Source organism: Mustela lutreola, chromosome 4 (assembly GCF_030435805.1).
Source record: "Mustela lutreola isolate mMusLut2 chromosome 4, mMusLut2.pri, whole genome shotgun sequence".
NCBI lineage: Eukaryota > Metazoa > Chordata > Mammalia > Carnivora > Mustelidae > Mustela > Mustela lutreola.
In genome coordinates, this window is record NC_081293.1 from 40,543,091 (window position 1) to 40,557,439 (window position 14,349).

A 14,349-nucleotide genomic window follows, 5' to 3' on the forward strand; every position below is an offset into this window, starting at 1 on the left:
AGGCATGATGGGTCCCCCGGCTGCACAATCCATCGCCAGCCTTTCCATCCGCTGCCAGTTTGACTCATCGCCAACTTCTAGTTTCTTCCCAGTCTTGCATCACAGACCTCATCTCAGCCCCCAGAGCGAGGTCAATAACACACACATGCTATCTCTGCCGTGAGGGATGAATCTCAAGGGTGAGGCTTGACCTGGTCTAGAGAGAGAGTGACACAGAACCTCGTTCCACTGAGGCTACTGTTTGGAAAATATGAGTCAGGAGCTTCCTTGTCAACCCAGAGGGCCAGATTTATCACTGGACTTTGTAAAATCAAACTTCCACGGAAAAGCCGAATGCCAGTTCAGCCCCCAGACAAGAGGACTGAGCAGCGTGTGACTTTGACAGGGGACACACTTGGAGGCTCAGGGCTTTCTCCGTAAAGTGGGGTGGATGGATCAAATGAGATAATGCACGCAATGCACTTGGACATAAACTTAGCGTTCAGCATGAGAGGAAACATGTGTAGAAAATGCCAGGCCCGCTAGAACGGCAGGCTGCATTTTCTCTTTGACCCACACATGCAACCCAGAAGACCATTCTAATTCTGCTTCTCCCACATACGGTAAATATGCGCCATCCTTCTCCTTCCTATGCCCCTGGTAGTCATCATCTTCTGCCTGCAAGGGGCTATCTCCATCTACTCTTCCTTCCCTACCTCTGAGACTTCCCAGCAACCAGGGTGATGCTGTCCCCCCTCAGGCAGGCCCTCCCCAGCCCTTTGTCTTCATCTTCTACCCTCTCCTTACTGTCTCTGTTCCAGCCCTTGAGACATCTCCTTTCTAGTAAACACCACAAGCTCCTCCCAGCTTGTTAGGCCTTTGCCCTGGTGCACCCCCCACCGCACAAGGGAGTTCTTCCCCAAATCCTCCCATGTGCCCTCATTTTAGTGTCAGTTCAAACGTCACCTCAGAGAGTCCTTGCTCCACCTTCTGAGTCTAAATTAGGCCACCCCTCCCCAGTATTCTTTCCCTGATCCTGGACATTCCCTTAGACCTCCACCAGGTTTGATTTTTTTTTTAATTTAATTTAATTTTATTTTTTCTCACTCTTCCAAGATTCATTGTTTATACACCACACCCAGGTTTGATTTTTTTGCAGAGTGTCTATACCGGCTGAAATGATCTTGGGCCTTTTTGTTTGTTTTTATTCATTGATTTGCTTCACCTGAAATAGGAGCTTCGTGAGAAGTATAGCAATGTCTACCTTGTTTACTGTGTCTCTTCCAACCTGACCCTGACCAATAGAATGACTCAAATACAAATTGTTGAACGAACGAACGAATGAATGAGCAAGTGAGTAGCTTGGGTTGTAGCAAGCTCTAGAGGTTAACAGTGGACAAAGGTATAATCATAGCTTCTAATTGCTGCTATGTTTTTTCTTTTATTATTAATATTATCATTAATGATTTGTGTTTAAAGGTTGCAAAGACTTTTGTCCTTGGGAATCAGCAAAAATTTTTCCACAAGTCTTACATCCGGCTACTCACTCCAGGGACGTTTTCTTTCCCTTTGGCCGAACCCAATTAAAGTTTCATTTGTCGTACTGCTAACCCACTTTCCAGCCTCACTGCACACTTAATCTCACAGCCAAAAAGTTCATCACACCCTTGTATGCATCTGTTTGGAAAGTCTTCCTGTCCTCAAGGGTGTCCCACCCAGGGCTGGGTACGCACTTGGTGACTGATAATTATTTGGTGTGAAAGTGACGACTTTCCCCCACAGATTTCTCCTTTAAAAAATAGTCTGAATGTTCTAGAAGCCCTTTCAAAGTAGGTGCATAAATAGTGGGTCAAGAGGGATTCCACAGCAGTTGTGGGATCTGGGAGGAAGCTGACCCCTGGCTAGGGTCGTGGGAGCTGGGATGAGCTTGGTAAACACCTAGAATCCATGCCTTCAACCAAGACTGACTGAAGGCCTCCTCCATTCCAGGCACTGGGAGTACAGCATCTGATTAGGGGTTGGGGGGGAGAGAAAGGCACAGACGATAAAAATAAGCACAACAAGTAAGCCTATTAGAAATAATATTCAGGTGATAAGTATCATGGAAGACAGTGCAACAGAACAAGGAGGATCAGGACACGCTGGGGTTCGGTGTGCTTCATTAATTGGGGCATCCGGGCAGGCTGAATTGAGCAGGTAAATTTTACCCAAAACCTTGAAGAAGATGAACAGGTCGGTCAAGTAAGTATCTGAGTGAAGAACCTTCCAGAAGGATGAAAGAGCTGGAGCAAAGGCTATAAAAAGGAGTTTGTAGGGGTGGATTAGAGGAATGGCCGGGCTGAGTGGTGGATGTGGAGTGAGTGTGGCTGTGAGTGGTGGAGGACCCTTCAGAGAGGAGGCAGTGGGTCAGGCCATGAAGCCACTGGTAAGTGTCCGGCCCTTATCTGGGTGAGACAGGAGTCATTGGAGGGGTGTGCACCAAGGAGTAAAAGGGAGGGACTTGCTGTGGTAACAGAAATCCTCTGGCTGCTGTGTCGAGAACAGATTGCACAGGACAAAGACAGGTGCAGGAAAATAAGACAGGAGGCCGCCGCCAAGGCCCGGTGGCAAAAGGTAGTGACTCAGCTCAGGGTAACCCCCAGACACATGGTGGGAAATGGTAGGATTCTGGATAGACCCTGAGCACAGAGCGAGCAGGATTTCCTGACAGACCAAACATGTAACCTAAGAGGCAAAGGGGTGTTGAGTGTGATGCCATGGTCTGGGCCCCAGCCAGCATCTGGGGCCGAGATGCTGTTGCTGTCGGCCTGGCTGGAGGAGGCTGTGGGGGCAGCGCGGGGGACAGGGAGATTGGTTTGGGACACAACGTGTTTTGGTGTCTTCACAAAATGCAAGGAGCAATGTTAAGTAGGCAGAAAGATAAAGAAGTCTGGGGTCAGAGGGCAAGGTCTAGACAAAAAACAAAATTTGGGGAGTCATTGGTGTATTTAAATAAAGAGACTAGGTGAGATCACCCAGGTATAGGGTGTAGACTGAGAAGAGGTGAGTGGTTTGGCCATGGCCCCCAGGGAGCCCATGGCAGACACAGTTCTCATCCAGCCCGGACAGCTCCCTGCCATGTCTGGTTTATGTCCACTACCCCCGAGAGCTCCCACCCAGTGGGCTGCACGTAAGAGGTCCTGTGCACAGTTGCTTCCTGGTGGCCCCGAGACCCTGTCCGAGAGCACACCTCACAGTGACGTGCCAGTCCAGTACCACACTATGGCTGATGCCAGCCAGGTGGCTGGGTTTTCTCCAGTCTCTGGTAGAAATTAGAGCGGAGGGAACCTGGGCTTGTCTGTGATGGCCTTGGACGAAGTGTGGGGACTGGCTCTCTCTCTCTGGTATGACATGCTCTGGGGATTTTTCTCACAATAGCCCGAGTATCATTTGGAAAATAAGCAATAAGCCAGGTCACGTCTGTTCTCGTTTTGTTTGTTTGGTGTGTTTTTGCTGTTGTTGTTCTTTTTGCTTATTTTGTTTTTGATTGTGCCTCTGGCCTGCCTGCTCCCTTTCTTCTCTCTCTCCCTTCCACCGCCCACCCCCTTCTCTCTTTACCCTCCTTCCATTTTCCTTCTTCCTTCTCCCCGGCGCTTGTCCCCCCCTTCCCCTCTGCCGAGGGCCTTGCCATCTGTTTCCTCCATCCAAAACACCCTCCCCATCTCCCTGGATCCCTGCTTCCTTCAGTCTCTGCCCGGCTGTCTTCTTCTCAAGGAGGCCCTTCCTGGTCACCCTCTCCAGAAGCGTACGCCCCCTTCCCTCCCCCCAGCACCATCTCTGTTTCTTTTGTCACAACTCTTTCTCCTCCTAGCACTCCTTGCCACCTGGCATTGTACGCTTCTCTGCTTTTGCTCCTCTCCCGCTTCCTGTGGCTTGCTGTATGAAACCATGCCCATCCACAGCGGCTATCAGGTACCTATGGTTAATGAATGAGTAAATCCAAAAGAGCCATGGGAAGTTCAACTGTCCCCTTACGGTCGATCTTCAGGGCTCCATTCTTGGGGGTCCTGTGGCTCAAGGAGCTGTCTCCTTGTCCCCCAGGATAAAGTAACCTAAAGTGCACCCGGTGAGGCAGAGATGCCACAGTAAGGATGTGGGGCTGTGGAGCCTGAATCCGATTTCTACTCCGTGGGACCGCTGGAGTTGTGGCTCCACTGTTGACCAGTTACGCTGTCCTGATCATGCCACGATTTCCCCTCTCCCCCAATACAGGAAGGCACAGCACAGGCCTCCAGGGCTCGCCTATGCTCACCCCACCTTCAGAAGCAGCCACTTTTGTGATCCTATTCACAGAAGGGGGAGCTGAAGCTCTGTGAGGCTCAGGGGACCGTCCAGGGTCCCCCAGATGGTAGAGGGGGAGGCAGAAGGCACCCCAGGTGGTCTGAAGCCCCTGTACTTTTCACCCTTCCAGGCCGCTTTTCGGAGCCCATTGCCTTATCTGCAGGGGAGGCCTAGGCCGTGGGGAGAAAATGCAATAGCATCTATATGGCAGTAGCAGTATTTAAACCCCGTTGGTTGAAACTGAATTAGCGCTCATCTCTAAAGGTCTGCGGGTGCCAGGAATGACTGGTCCTTCTGCTTTCCTGTGTGCGGAGGTTGGTTTGTGTGTTTTGAATGCGTTCGCTGATGAACAAGGCATTTCTAGTCTGTTAAACTAATAATCTTAATATTTTATTTTAATCGTAAGGCACCTATTCCCTTTTGTTCCTTTAACAAATCCAATTAAAACAGAGTACATTCAGAATTACAAAATAGATGCTATTAAACCAATAAGAAATCATAATCTTCTGTTACTGGGCCATGTGACCCCCTGGGAACTTTTGCTCCAAATAAAAGTTGAATTCTTATTATCCGCCAGGGGAAGGGGGCAGTTTGACAGATAACAGCATGTGTGAGCCGCACGGGTGCTCAGGACGGAGAAGTAAATAATATTAAGGGTAGACAGAGCTGTACACGCATAATAGCCCAGGAAGACACTTAGAGCCGCACTGATCCGATTAACCAGATAACTGCCACATGGAGTGAACCTGATGATTCCCACACAGACACTCTGTTTGCTGCAGCTCTATTATCATGGAAAGGATGTCCTACCCAGAAGCCTTGGAATAAGGTGAGCTGTGGGAGTTTGGATAAACTACTTCATGCCCCACTCCCCCCCATGGCGTGCTTATCTTTGGGTAGGAGGACTATTCTCACCTCAAGGGAGGGTAGTGAGGACCAAATGAAATGGCTAAGGGAGGTGGCGGGAAGCAGAGGGCATGATGTGCCTCTAGGGGTTGAGCATGCGTGTGGGAGGGGGAGGGAGTAGAGAGAATCATGTGATTGACACAGGGGGGTAGCCTGTTGTCTGGAAAGAGCACACAAGCAACTCACAGGGATTAGACTTTACAGTAAGCCTGCACAGTGAAAATCAAACTTCTGGTGGTCTGCATACAGCCTCTCAGCGCCCCTACATAGCCAGCAGCCCCCCAGAGGAGAAGAGGGCCCCAAGTCTCTGGTGAGAACCTGGGAAGGTGGGGGCTACCATTCCTCGGCCATACTGGATGAAAAATCTGTATCTTCACATTCTTGACATGTTCAATGTGGCAAGAAGCTCACACCATGGGGGAGCTTGGGGACGGCCGAGGGACAAAAGATTCCAAAGCCAGAGGTGGCACATCTTTTGGGGACATGCGGGACAAGCAGCTTTAATTTCTGTTCTAGGTATATTTTGCCCTGGGAATGCTAGGATTCCAGAATGCCTTCTTCTCCTTGGAGTCACGGGGCTGGCAATGTGCCCCCACCCACCCTAGGAATAGGATATAGGAAATAGTATTTCCTATTGCTAGAGCAATGGCAACAGTAGACAGAGGAAAGAAAGGCAACCTAGTATAGCACAGAGATCGTACGCTTTGGTATCAGACATATCTGTGTTTGCTTTGGCTGTGCTACATTGTCTGTGTTACCTTGGGAAAGTCACTTGATTCTCTGAGCCTCAGTTCTCTTATTCTAAAGATAGAATGAACCTCTGAGTCATTGCTGTAGAGATAGAGGAAGGGCTCAGCCGCAGCTCTGCAGTCGTGACTTGCCACGACATGTCACCCAAGTGAATGATGCTGAGTGGATCTGATGATGATGTCAGAAAATGCGCATGATCGTGGGGGCCCTGTAAGACTCCACGCCTGCTGTCTGCATCTCTCTTGCCATGTGTATGGTAGAGCTGTTGCTGTGAGCTCCGCAGACATCCTTCTGTCTCCAGTCTGTCCCCTATCCCCTTCCTAGTAATCTGTCTTTCTGCCTACAGGAAAGAGGGGCTCAACATAACACAGCTGGGGGCAGGAATGGAAAAAATAAAAGCACTTCATGTTTACACCCCCCAGTGAGCCTGTATTCCGGAAACCAGCTACCCTGTAAAGCAAATAGATGAACGCACAGTTCCTGGCCCAGGGTGGGCACTGGACAAATGATAAATCTTTCCCCCAGGGCAGACTGGGCCCAAGTCAAACATTAGTGCCTATTTTGGAGCCCTGGCCAGAAGGTCCAAGGGCAGCTCACAGACGGTCCCAGAGGACGCAACCACATCTTCACCTGCCACCTGGCTGCCTCTTATGAGAAGACACAGATATTTGGGGAAGGGGCAGAGGGCACATGGAATGATTGGAAGCCACATGGGTAGTCACAGTGGAGGGGAGGCTGGCCCCTTATGTGTCCAGGGAATGGGTCTTATGAAAGTCAGGAGAGAGAATAAATGCAGTGCCTTTGGAATGACTGATTCTACTGAAGGAAGTTTACATCATTTCCCCTTAAGAGATGGCCTGCAAGCAAAAGATACTTCTCACTCATACAGCATGACCTTTAGAGCTTTAGACTTTTAGTATTTTAGAGCTAACTTTTTAAAAAGATTTTATGTATTTATTTGACAGAGAGAGATCACAAGTAGACAGAGAGGCAGGCAGAGAGAGAGAGGAAAGCAGGCTCCCCACTGAGCAGAGAGCCTGATGCAGGACTCGATCCCAGGACCCTGGGATCATGACCTGAGCCGAAAGCAGCGGCTTAACTCACTGAGCCACCCAGGTGCCCCTAGAGCTAACTTTTTAAGTTAGCTCTAAATACTGGCTGGGAAACAGCTGTGACTTTTGGGCTTTGGGCTCTATAGTGTGTCTGTCCTGTGTCTCAATGCATTAGTCAAGAGTGAAATAATTATTGTGAGATCACATTAGCGAGATGTTAAAGATATCAGATATATACAGAGTCAGTCTTAATTACAAATATAAAGACACATGAGTGCAACACACAAGATAAACTCTATTAGCATAGTGATGATAACAATCTTACAACTAAAAATGTCTGCAAATATTTTGATGGCATGAAAATATAGGTTGCTGTTACATTTTTAATTTAGATATCCACGGGGTGTCCCACCATGCTGTTTGATTCACGATGACTAGATAGAAAAATTAATTAGAAATTAGAGTCAACCAACTGGTCCAGTTTTTCCAAAGTATAAAAACCAATTGTTCAGGACAAAAAGACCCAGTGCATTTAAAAACTTATTGTGTTAGGGCTTCTCAGCTATTCATTATATGAAACCTCTTATCTCTCCAACCATCCGTCCGTCCATCCATCCATCCATCCATCCATCCATCTACGTCTATCCATTTATCAATTTGTATCTCCTTCTCTGTTTTCCAGCTGCCCTTTTGTGGGTTGCTACTCCCACTCTGACATTTGAGGATTCTGTGAATTGGTAATATCAGACCATCTAACCAGTTGTTGTTGAATCGAAAGATCATGAGTTTTACAATTCTTTTGCCCATATTTGTTCTCCTACTTGATGGGCAGAACTGGGCAGGATGCTGACCATTCCGAGTTGAATGAGAGAAGGGATACTCCTGGCCTTTGGGGGCTTCTGGCATTAGTCTGCTTCCAATGGTACTCAGCAGCTTAGAGGGTCCTCATGGACTCTGAGCAAATATAACACACCCTAATCTCTATAGCAAAGAGCGAGGTCCCCAGCCAGATAAGGTGGAAGAAGTATGAAGTGGGTGAGGGCTGATCATGCTTCACCTGGCCTGGAGCTGACTGCGGCCCCAGATATGCTGGGGAAGTGGCAGCATCTGTTATCCTAGCCCCTGCTTTGCCTTGCAGGCAATTCATAAGCAAGCTTGGAGCTAAAGGGCCTGTTGGAGAGAAGCTCTTTAATGGAAAAGTCCTCTGTGGGCAGCTCCAGGCTGCTGCCTTCCCATCATCAGAACTTGGGGGGCTTCTCATCAGGGTGTGGGTGGGCTCTGGGGAACAGACTCAGCAGGGCTCACCTGGCTGGTCTTCAGTGTACTGGAAGCATTCTTCTTATCCAGGGCTCCTCTAACCCATGTTTATTGTATTTGAGCTGAACTTTATCCCTGAGCTTTGGGGAGCTCAATAGGAGAATCAATAACAATCTACATTTTACCCCTTGGAGCTTGGGGACTGGCCCTCTTTACTGCTCACCTGTGCAGCAACTAATAGGCTCTCAGCATACTTCCTCTGTGAGTGAACAAACGAATGAATGTGGCAATAAGTACATCGATTTGCTTAAATTAGTCCCAAAGGACTAACACAAGGGTCACGAACAAAGGAAACTTTACTATTGTTCAGGCCCGGGAGACAGAATTGCCAAATAAAATATGGAACTATGCAATGTTTGGGACACAATGTATACTAAAAATTGTCCTTTGTTTATCTGAAGCTCAAATTTAGCTGGAAGTGTGTAATTTTATGGGCTAAATCTGGCACCTTGCCACGCAGAAAAGTCACTGTTAGCCATAAGATCAGAACACAGGTTCCCTTGCTCTTGGCCCATCTTTCTTTAAATTATGATTTCAATTCAAGTGCAGTAGGGCAGTTGCTCTGACATGCCATCTTGTGGGTGGCTGTTCCCTGCGCTGATATGCACGTGTGCCACAGCAATGCCACGTGGTACATTATCTGGATGCCCTTTACTGGGCAAAACAGGGCTATGTGGGCGCATCAAAAGTTGAGTCAATTATCATATGGTTTCACTTATTTGTGGAGCATAACAAATAGCATGGAGGACATGGGGAGTTAGAGAGGAGAAGGGAGTTGGGGGAAATTGGAAGGGGAGGTGAACCATGAGAGACTATGGACTCTGAAAAACAATCTGAGGGGTTTGAAGGGGCGGGGGGGTGGGAGGTTGGGGTACTAGGTGGTGGGTATTATAGAGGGCACGTATTGCATGGAGCACTGGGTGTGGTGCAAAAATAATGAATACTGTTATGCTGAAAATAAATAAAAAATAAATTAAAAAATTAAAAAAAAAAAAAAAGTTGCAGGCTTTCTAAACCAGGCCAAGCAAGGAGCCACAGTGGACAGAAGCAGAAGTAGAGTCCTAAGTATTTTTAAGTTTTTTAAAAATTGTAAATTTGTGTAAACTTTCCTTTTTTTAGTGCACAGTTCCCTGGGCTCTAACATATGTACAGTTTCACACCAGCACCACGATCAGGATACAGGCAGTTCCGGCGCCCCAGAAAACTCCCTCCTTCTCTGCCCCTAGTCAAACCTCCTCTGCCCCTAGTCCCGGGCAACCACTCCTCTGTTTTCTGTACCATCATTGTGGCTTTTCCAGAACACCATTACGTGGAATCATTCATTATATGGGCTTTGAAGATTGGCTTCTTTTGTTCAGCAAAATGCTTTTGAGATGCATCCAAGCTGTCACGTGGATCAACAGATTTGTCCTCTTTCTGTTTTACAGTGTTCCGTGATAGGATATGCCACAGTTTCTTTATCCACCCACCCACTGCAAGGTCTTTGGATTGTTTTCTTCTGGTTTTGGCAATCACAAATAGAGCAGCTATAAACACATGCATAAGTTTTTGTGTGAACCTAAATTTTTGTTTTTCTAGGGTAATTGCCTAGTTGGGGAGATGTTGGGTAAGTATGGTAAGTATACAGTTCATTTTATAAGAAATTGCCAAACTGTTTTTTTGGAGGAACATTTTGAATTCCCATGAGTTTTCTGGTTGCTGTTTCCTCACCAAATCTTTGTACTATTTAGATTTCTTAAGGGTTTTTGCTTTTTTATTTTAGACATTCGAATAGCTGTGCAGTGGTATCTGTTTGTGATTTTAATTGGCATTTCCTAGTGACTAATGATGTTGAGCAACTTTTTGTGGGCGTATTTGCCAACCCTGTAACTTCTATGGTGAAAAATCTTGTTAAATCTCTTGGGCATTCTGGGGGGAGGGGCCGGCTCCCGGCAAGCGGTGGAGCAACCACGCACAAAATCAGGACTTTTAAAAGTCTGTTCCGCTGAGGGACATCGCTCCAGAGGCTAAACCGGGGCGAAGCCCACGCGGGGTCAGCGTGGCCTCAGGTCCCGCAGGGTCACAGAAGGATCGGGGGTGTCTGAGTGTCGCAGAGCTTGCGGGTATTGGAACGGGAAAGCCGGCTACAGAGACAGAGCCGACAGTAAGCTCGCAGCTCCGTGTTACCTTGAACCGGTCGCAGGCTCGGTGAGCTCGGAGCGCGGCCGGAGGTCAGGCAGACGGGAGTAACTGGGCGCTGTTCTCTGAGGGCGCACTGAGGAGTGGGGCCCTGGGCTCTCGGCTCCTCCGGGCCGGAGACCAGGAGGCCGCCATTTGTATTCCCGTCCTCTGGAACTCTACGGAAAGCGCTCAGGGAACAAAAGCTCCTGAAAGCAAACCCGAGCGGATTACTCACCCCGGCCCCGGGTAAGGGCGGTGTAATTCCGCCTGGGGCAAAGACACTTGAGAATCACTACAACAGGCCCCTCCCCCAGAAGATCAACAAGAAATCCAGCCGAGACCAAGTTCACCTACCAAGGAGTGAGGTTTCAATACCAAGGAGAGCAGCAGAATTCCAGAGGAGGAGAAAGCCAAGCACGGAACTCATGGCTTTTTTCCTGTGATTTTTTTTAGTCTTGCAGTTAATTTAATTTTTTCTTTTTCATTTTTTTTTTTTCTCGCCTTCGGGTAAAATTTTTTTTTTTAACTGTTACCTTTTTCTTTTTTAACGATTTTTTACTAGTTTATCTAATATATATATATATTTTTTTACATTTTTCTTAGGTGTTTTCTTTTTTAAAAAAAATTCTTTTCTTTTCTTTTTTTTTTTTTTCTTTTTTCTTTCTTCCTTTTTGAACCTCTTTTTATCCCCTTTCTCCCCACTCACGATTTTGGATCTCTTCTAATTTGGCTAAAGCATATTTTCCTGGGGTTGTTGCCACCCTTTTAGTATTTTACTTGCCCCTTCATTTACTCTTATCTGGACAAAATGACAAGACGTAAAAATTCACCACAAAAAAAAGAACAAGAGGCAGTACCGAAGGCTAGGGACCTAATCAATACAGACATCGGTAATATGTCAGATCTAGAGTTCAGAATAACAATTCTCAAGGTTCTAGCCGGGCTCGAAAAAGGCATGGAAGATATTAGAGAAACCCTCTCGAGAGATATAAAAGCCCTTTCTGGAGAAATAAAAGAACTAAAATCTAACCAAGTTGAAATCAAAAAAGCTATTAATGAGGTGCAATCAAAAATGGAGGCTCTCACTGCTAGGATAAATGAGGCAGAAGAAAGAATTAGTGATATAGAAGACCAAATGACAGAGAATAAAGAAGCTGATCAAAAGAGGGACAAACAGCTACTGGACCACGAGGGGAGAATTCGAGAAATAAGTGACACCATAAGACGAAACAACATTAGAATAATTGGGATTCCAGAAGAAGAAGAAAGTGAGAGGGGAGAAGAAGGTATACTGGAGAGAATTATTGGGGAGAATTTCCCCAATATGGCAAAGGGAACGAGCATCAAAATTCAGGAGGTTCAGAGAACGCCCCTCAAAATCAATAAGAATAGGCCCACACCTCGTCACCTAATAGTAAAATTTACAAGTCTCAATGACAAAGAGAAAATCCTGAAAGCAGCCCGGGAAAAGAAGTCTGTAACATACAATGGTAAAAATATTAGATTGGCAGCTGACTTATCCACAGAGACCTGGCAGGCCAGAAAGAGCTGGCATGATATTTTCAGAGCACTAAACGAGAAAAACATGCAGCCAAGAATACTATATCCAGCTAGGCTATCATTGAAAATAGAAGGAGAGATTAAAAGCTTCCAGGACAAACAACAACTGAAAGAATTTGCAAATACCAAACCAGCTCTACAGGAAATATTGAAAGGGGTCCTCTAAGCAAAGAGAGAGCCTATAAGTGGTAGATCAGAAAGGAACAGAGACCATATACAGTAACAGTCACCTTACAGGCAATACAATGGCACTAAATTCATATCTCTCAATAGTTACCCTGAATGTGAATGGGCTAAATGCCCCTGTCAAAAGACACAGGGTATCAGAATGGATAAAAAAACAAAACCCATCTATATGTTGCCTCCAAGAAACTCATTTTAAGCCCGAAGACACCTCCAGATTTAAAGTGAGGGGGTGGAAAAGAATTTACCATGCTAATGGACATCAGAAGAAAGCAGGAGTGGCAATCCTTATATCAGATCAATTAGATTTTAAGCCAAAGACTATAATAAGAGATGAGGAAGGACACTATATCATACTCAAAGGGTCTGTCCAACAAGAAGATTTAACAATTTTAAATATCTATTCCCCCAATGTGGGAGCAGCCAACTATATAAACCAATTAATAACAAAATCAAAGAAACACATCAACAATAATACAATAATAGTAGGGGACTTTAACACTCCCCTCACTGAAATGGACAGGTCATCCAAGCAAAAGATCAGCAAGGAAATAAAGGCCTTAAATGACACACTGGACCAGATGGACATCACAGATATATTCAGAATATTTCATCCCAAAGCAACAGAATACACATTCTTCTCTAGTGCACATGGAACATTCTCCAGAATAGATCACATCCTCGGTCCTAAATCAGGACTCAACCGGTATCAAAAGATTGGGATCATTCCCTGCATATTTTCAGACCACAATGCTCTAAAGCTAGAACTCAACCACAAAAGGAAGTTTGGAAAGAACCCAAATACATGGAGACTAAACAGTATCCTTCTAAAGAATGAATGGGTCAACCGGGAAATTAAAGAAGAATTGAAAAAAATCATGGAAACAAATGATAATGAAAATACAACGGTTCAAAATCTGTGGGACACAACAAAGGCAGTCCTGAGAGGAAAATATATAGCGGTACAAGCCTTTCTCAAGAAACAAGAAAGGTCTCAGGTACACAACCTAACCCTACACCTAAAGGAGCTGGAGAAAGAACAAGAAAGAAACCCTAAGCCCAGCAGGAGAAGAGAAATCATAAAGATCAGAGCAGAAATCAATGAAATAGAAACCAAAAAAACAATAGAACAAATCAACGAAACTAGGAGCTGGTTCTTTGAAAGAATTAATAAAATTGATAAACCCCTGGCCCGACTTATCAAAAAGAAAAGAGAAAGGACCCAAATAAATAAAATCATGAATGAAAGAGGAGAGATCACAACTAACACCAAAGAAATACAAACTATTATAAGAACATACTATGAGCAACTCTACGGCAATAAATTTGACAATCTGGAAGAAATGGATGCATTCCTAGAAACATATAAACTACCACAACTGAACCAGGAAGAAATAGAAAGCCTGAACAGACCCATAACCAGTAAGGAGATTGAAACAGTCATTAAAAATCTCCAAACAAACAAAAGCCCAGGGCCAGACGGCTTCCCGGGGGAATTCTACCAAACATTTAAAGAAGAACTAATTCCTATTCTCCTGAAACTGTTCCAAAAAATAGAAATGGAAGGAAAACTTCCAAACTCATTTTATGAGGCCAGCATCACCTTGATCCCAAAACCAGACAAGGATCCCACCAAAAAAGAGAGCTATAGACCGATATCCTTGATGAACACAGATGCGAAAATACTCAACAAAATACTAGCCAATAGGATTCAACAGTACATTAAAAAGATTATTCACCACGACCAAGTGGGATTTATTCCAGGGCTGCAAGGTTGGTTCAACATCCGCAAATCAGTCAATGTGATACAACACATCAATAAAAGTAAGAACAAGAACCATATGATACTCTCAATAGATGCTGAAAAATCATTTGACAAAGTACAACATCCCTTCCTGATCAAAACTCTTCAAAGTGTAGGGATAGAGGGCACATACCTCAATATCATCAAAGCCATCTATGAAAAACCCACCGCAAATATCATTCTCAATGGAGAAAAACTGAAAGCTTTTCCGCTAAGGTCAGGAACACGGCAGGGATGTCCATTATCACCACTGCTATTCAACATCGTACTAGAGGTCCTAGCCTCAGCAATCAGACAACAAAAGGAAATTAAAGGCAT

At 45.5% G+C, this 14,349-nt stretch overlaps 2 protein-coding genes across 12 annotated transcripts in view; one reads left to right on the top strand and one right to left on the bottom strand.

The window, feature by feature from the left end:
- The window catches only part of WDFY4 (WDFY family member 4), a 276,628-nt gene that overhangs the window by 45,691 nt on the left and 216,588 nt on the right, over positions 1-14,349 (bottom strand). The window lies entirely within an intron of this gene.
- LRRC18 (leucine rich repeat containing 18) overlaps positions 1-14,349 on the top strand; it is a 31,336-nt gene that overhangs the window by 1,479 nt on the left and 15,508 nt on the right. Inside the window, exon 1 of one of the 5 annotated variants that reach the window (XM_059169648.1) lies at positions 4,954-5,128. The exons of 3 other annotated variants lie outside the window; for them this stretch is intronic. The gene's annotated coding sequence lies outside the window, so the exon portion shown is untranslated. Of the gene's footprint in view, positions 1-4,953; positions 5,129-9,721; positions 9,931-14,349 lie in introns of those variants that run through there. One more of the 5 variants, XM_059169649.1, reaches the window with a different exon arrangement.